The sequence below is a fragment of the Pongo abelii genome, chromosome 13 (assembly GCF_028885655.2).
Source record: "Pongo abelii isolate AG06213 chromosome 13, NHGRI_mPonAbe1-v2.0_pri, whole genome shotgun sequence".
Lineage (NCBI taxonomy): Eukaryota > Metazoa > Chordata > Mammalia > Primates > Hominidae > Pongo > Pongo abelii.
In genome coordinates this window covers 85654897-85660440 of record NC_071998.2, presented here as the reverse complement: position 1 = coordinate 85660440, position 5544 = coordinate 85654897, and the positions used below count along the sequence as shown (strand labels likewise).

Here is a 5544-nt window from a genome sequence, read left to right as displayed (position 1 = left end):
GGGCACCCTGATGTGGCACCAAATGAAATGAACAAACTCCACAGTCCACAGGTCCCCCACCCACCCCATCCCCCGGACTCCCACAGCCAGAGTTTCCCCCCGGGGCAGACAGCGCCGGTGGTGTTCAGTAAGCCACAAGAGACACAAATGAACACGCCTTCTCAGCCCCTCCAGCACTTCTACCCTAGCCGGGCCCAGCCCCTGAGCAGTGCAGCCTCCAGAGTGCAGAGCACAGCCCCTGCCGCCCCGGCCCAGCTGCCCATGTCTACCCTGCTGGATCCCAGGAAATGATGATCCCTTCCCAGATCTCCTACCCAGCCTCCCAAGGGGCCTACTACATCCCTGGACAGGGATGCACAGCAGTACCTTGTGCAGCCAGGAGCCCCAGGCTTCTATCCAGGTGCAAGCCCTACAGAATTTAGGATCTACTCTGGCACCGACTAACCAGCCCAAGGGGTACAGCAATTTCCCACTTGAGTGGCCCCCGCCCCAGTTTTGATGAACCAGCCACCCCAGATTGCTCCCAAGAGGGAGTGTAAGACGATCCGAATTCGAGATCAAAACCAAGGAGGAGATCATGTCTGGGGCCCGCATTGCTTCCACACCCACCCTTCCCCAAATGGAAGCGGTCTGGAGCCTCAAGCTAATGGGGAGACGCCCCAGGTTGCTGTCATTGTCCGGCCAGATGACCGGTCACAGGGGGCAATCATTGCAACCGGCCAGAGCTACCTGGCCCAGAGTACAGCCCTTGAGAATCCCAGCATTCATCACCTTCTCTGACCCCATCACCATCCCCAGTCTTGGAACCGGGGTCTGAGCCTAATCTCGCAGTCCTCTCTATCCCTGGGGACCCTATGACACACATGTCTGTAGAAGAATCAACCCCCATCTCCCATGAAACTGGGAAGCCACATTGCCTCTCTCCAGAACGCACTCCTCTTGATGAACCCATACTGGAAGTAGAAGTGACTCTCAGCAAACGAGTTCCAGTATCTGAATTCTCTTCCAGTCCTCTCCAGGCTCCCACCCCTCTGGCATCTCACACAGTGGAAATTCATGAGCCTAATGGCATGGTCCCATCTGAAGATCTGGAACCACAGGTGGAGTCAAGCCCAGAGCTTGCTCCTCCCCCAGCTTACCCCTTGGAATCCCCTGTACCCATTGCTCCAACTGCCCAACCTGAGGAACTGCTCAACAGAGCCCCCTCGCCACCAGTTGTGGACTTAAGCCCAGTCAGTGAGCCAGAGGAGCAGGCCAAGGAGGTGACAGCATCAGTGGCGCCCCCTCTGCCACTCCAGCTATGGCTCCTTCAGCTACTTCCCCAGCTCAGGAGGAGGAAATGGAGGAAGAGGAAGAAGAAGAGGGAGAAAGAGAAGCAGGAGAAGCTGAGAGTGAGAAGGGAGGAGAGGAGCTGCTCCCTCTAGAGAGTACCCCTGTTCCAGCCAACTTGTCTCAGAATTTGGAGGCAGCAGCAGCCACTCAAGTGGCAGTATCTGTGTCAAAGAAGAGATGGAAAATTAAGGAGCTAAATAAGAAGGAGGCTGTGGGAGACCTTCTGGATGCCTTCAAGGAGGGGAACCCGGCAGTACCAGAGGTGGAAAATCAGCCTCCTGCAAGCAGCAATCCAGGCCCAGAGTCTGAGGGCAGCAGTGTGCCCCCATGTCCTGAGGAAGCAGATGAGACCTGGGACTCAAAGGAAGACAAAATTCACAATGCTGAGAACATCCAGCCCGGGGAACAGAAGTGTGAACATAAATCAGATCAGTGGAAGCCTCTAAACCTAGAGGAGAAAAAAACGTTATGACCATGAGTTCTTGCTTGGTTTTCGGTTCATCTTTGCCAGTATGCAGAAGCCAGAGGGATTGCCCCATATCAGTGATGTAGTGCTGGACAAGGCCAATAAAACATCACTGTGGCCACTGGATCCCACTAGACTACAAGGCATAAATTGTGGCCCAGACTTCACTCTGTCCTTTGCCGACCTTGGCCGGCCAGCCCTTAGCAGCCGTGGGCCCTCAAGGGGGTGGGCCAGCTGGCCTGGGACCCTGGCGCTCTCTGCAGGGCCCCCAAAAGGAACCACGCAAGATCATTGCCACAGTGTTAATGACCGAAGATATAAAACTGAACAAAGCAGAGAGAGCCTGGAAACCCAGCAGCAGGCAGATGGCAGCTGATAAGGATCCAGGGGAAGAGGATGCTGATGGCAGCAAAACCCAGGACCTATTCCACAGGGTGTGCTCCATCCTGAATAAGCTGACATCCCAGATGTCATGAAGCGAGACACTACCCTACCCCCAGTGAGCCCCCCGAAGGTGGCACTCTCTGAGGAGGAGTTAGAAAAGAAATCCAAGGCCATCGGTGAGGAATACCTCCATCTCAATGACATGAAGGAGGCGGTCCAGTGTGTGCACGAGCTGGCCTCACCCTCCCTGCTCTTCATCTTTGTGCGCCATGGTGTCGAGTCTACGCTGGAGCGCAGTGCCATTGCTGGTGAGCATATGGGGCATATGCTGCACCAGCTGCTCTGTGCTGGACACTTGTCTGCTGCTCAGTACTACCAAGGGCTGTATGAAATCTTGGCATTGGCTGAGGACATGGAAATTGACATCCTCCACACGTGTGGTTCTACCTAGCGGAACTGGTAACACCCATTCTGCAGGAAGGTGGGTGCCCATGGGGGAGCTGTTCAGGGAGATTACAAAGCCTCTGAGACCACTGGGCAAAGCTGCTTCCCTGTTGCTGGAGATCCCAGGCCTCCTGTGCAAAAGCATGGGTCCTAAAAAGGTGGGGACGCTATGGCAAGAAGCCAGGCTTAGCTGGAAGGAATTTCTACCTGAAGGCCAGGACATTGGTGCATTCGTCGCTGAACAGAGAGTGGAGTATACCCTGGGAGAGGAGTCGGAAGCTCCTGGCCAGAGGGCACTCCCCTCCGAGGAGTTGAGCTGGCAGATGGAGAAGCTGCTGAAGGAGGACAGCAGTAACCAGCGGGTGTTCGACTCGATAGAGGCCAACCTGAGAGTGAGCAGTAGATAGCATCCAACACGTTAGTTCGAGCCCTCATGACGGCTGTCTGCTATTCTGTAATTATTTTTGAGACTCCCCTCCAAGTGGACGTTGCAGTGCTGAAAGCGCAAGTGAAGCTGCTGCAGAAATACCTATGTGAGGAGCAGAAGGAGCTGCAGTCACTCTACGCCCTCTAGGCCCTTGTAGTGACCTTAGAACAGCCTCCCAACCTGCTGAGGATGTTGTTTGATGCGCTGCATGATGAGGACGTGGTGGAGGATGCCTTCTACAGTTGGGAGAGTAGCAAGGACCCCGCTGAGCAGCAGGGCAAGAGTGTGGCCCTTAAATCTGTCACACCCTTCTTCAAATGGCTCCATGAGGCAGAGGAGGAGTCTGACCACAAATGAGGGCTGGTGGGTCCGGGGACCTGGAGCCCCATGGACACACAGATGGTCCGGCTAGCCGCCTGGACTGCAGGGGAGCAGCAGCAGCGGCGGTGGCAGTGGGTGCCTGTAGTGCGATGTGTCTGAACTAATAAAGTGGTTGAAGAGGCAGGATGGCTTGGAGCTGCCTGGGGCCCCCCTCCAGGATGCCGCCAGGTGTCCTTCTCCTCCCCTGGGGGCACAGAGATATATTATATATAAAGTCTTGAAATTTGGTGTGTCTTGAGGGGGCAGGGGCACCAACGCCCGCCCCTGGGGTCCTTTTTTTTTATTTTCTGAAAATCACTCTCAGGAATGCTGTCCTCGCTGCTGGGGGCATATGTCCCAGCTCCTGCACCACCCCTGCTGCTGCCTGGGCAGGGGGAAGGCGGGGCACGGTGCCTGTAATTATTAAACATGAATTCAATTAAAAAAAAAAGCACAAACATCTCAATGGAGAGGTAGTAAAATGTAGTTAAAATCTTAGTTTTAAAAGAGGGCTTAAAAAGTCATTTGATTTTTAAAATTATTTGACCTCTTTCAGTGCATCATATATTTGGGGTTCAACAATCAGAAACAGCAAGGGAGAAAGCCACGATGATGGGAGCTGGTTTGGCTGAGAAATCTCAAGGGTCCAGGAGCTCCTTAACCCTACATCAGTCATAGAAGAGGGCTTGCCAGAAGCAGCATGTTGACATAACTCCAGGTCATGATTATGGCTTACTCTGTCCCTAATCTGTCCATCTCTGCTCTGTCCTAAGACCTCAGGTGACCAGCCCTCACAACGTCTCAAAGGCTTGTCACATGCCATTACTTTTCTGTGTTTTCTGACAATTCTATAAAAAACAAAAACAAAACCCAACAAGAGAGTTTCAGTGATAAAAGGGCATTCTTAGGCTCTTAGGTTCCAGAACATATTTAAGAAGAATAATAGCCAAGTGCAGTGGCTCACACCTGTACTCCCAGCACTTTGGGAAGCCAAGGTAGGAGAATCACTTGAGCCCAGGAGTTCAAGGCCAGCCTGGGCAACATGGCAAAACCCCCTCTCTACAAAAAATATAAAAATTAGCCAGACATGTTGGCATGCATTCCCAGCTACTTGGGAGGCTGAGGTGGGAGTGCTGTGAGCCATAACAGTGCTGCTGCAGTCCAGCCTGAGCAACGGAGTGATACCCCGTTTCAAAAAAAAAAAAAAAAGTCCTGTATACTAGATCAACCTCCTCAAGTCGTACAAAGCTCGAAAATTTGAATTAAGTAGAATTCATGAACAAAATGTTTTTCAGAGGGGGATAACAAATCTAGCCACAAATGGAAAATTTCCTTCAAAATATCAAATACTCTAAACACTATGGCAAATATTGTTCCTCTTATCAACAAACCAAAAATCATATCTAGAGGTGTATGATTTTTATTAACTTCAAATGATTTCAGCTTACTGGCACCCCTCAGTGTCCAGCCTTATCTCTCCACTTCCCTTGGGTTCAGTCTTTTCTCTTGAGTTAGGAGGTTATCTGGGCAGTGTCCTTTCTGTCTGTGTTGTTCCATTCTATCACCCACTTGCATTTGCCCCCTCTGTCCTTCAGTACATTTTCCCCCATGATTCTCTGGCCACAATGACCTGGTGTCTCCATCTCTGCTGCTTCTCATTCCCCTGAATGCAGTCTCATGTTTTCTTAAGGCTGTGAACTTTTTGTGATTGCTAAACACTAAGAGCTTCTCAAAATGAGACCCCATTCTCTAAACAGAACCTACAGTTGAGATTCCAGGGAAGGCCAGCTGGCTGCCAGCCCCAGAAGCACTCTGCTATGTAAGACATTGTCTATGGAGCATCAAGGTCACTTGAGGCCTTGGAAGGACATTCAGGCAAGGAGTTACTAGGTCTGAATTTCTGGAGATTCTTTTAGTAGAGAAGAATGAGGGATTTATGGCTGCTCTTCTTTTTTTTTTTTTAATTCTTCCTGTCTAACTAAAATTTTGTACATTATGATCAATATCTTCCTAACTATCCCATCTCAGGGTAAGCACCATTCCACTCTTTACTTCAATGAGTTCAATTTCACTATATTCCACATAGAAGGGAGATCATTTAGAGGGAGGAGGAAGATGGTGGATAGGAGAC

The 5544-nt window shown here is 51.2% G+C and overlaps 1 pseudogene; it reads left to right on the top strand.

Annotated features, from left to right (window-relative positions):
• LOC100461145 (eukaryotic translation initiation factor 4 gamma 1-like) lies at positions 1 to 3618 on the top strand (annotated as a pseudogene).
• Positions 3619 to 5544: the final 1926 nt, after the last annotated feature.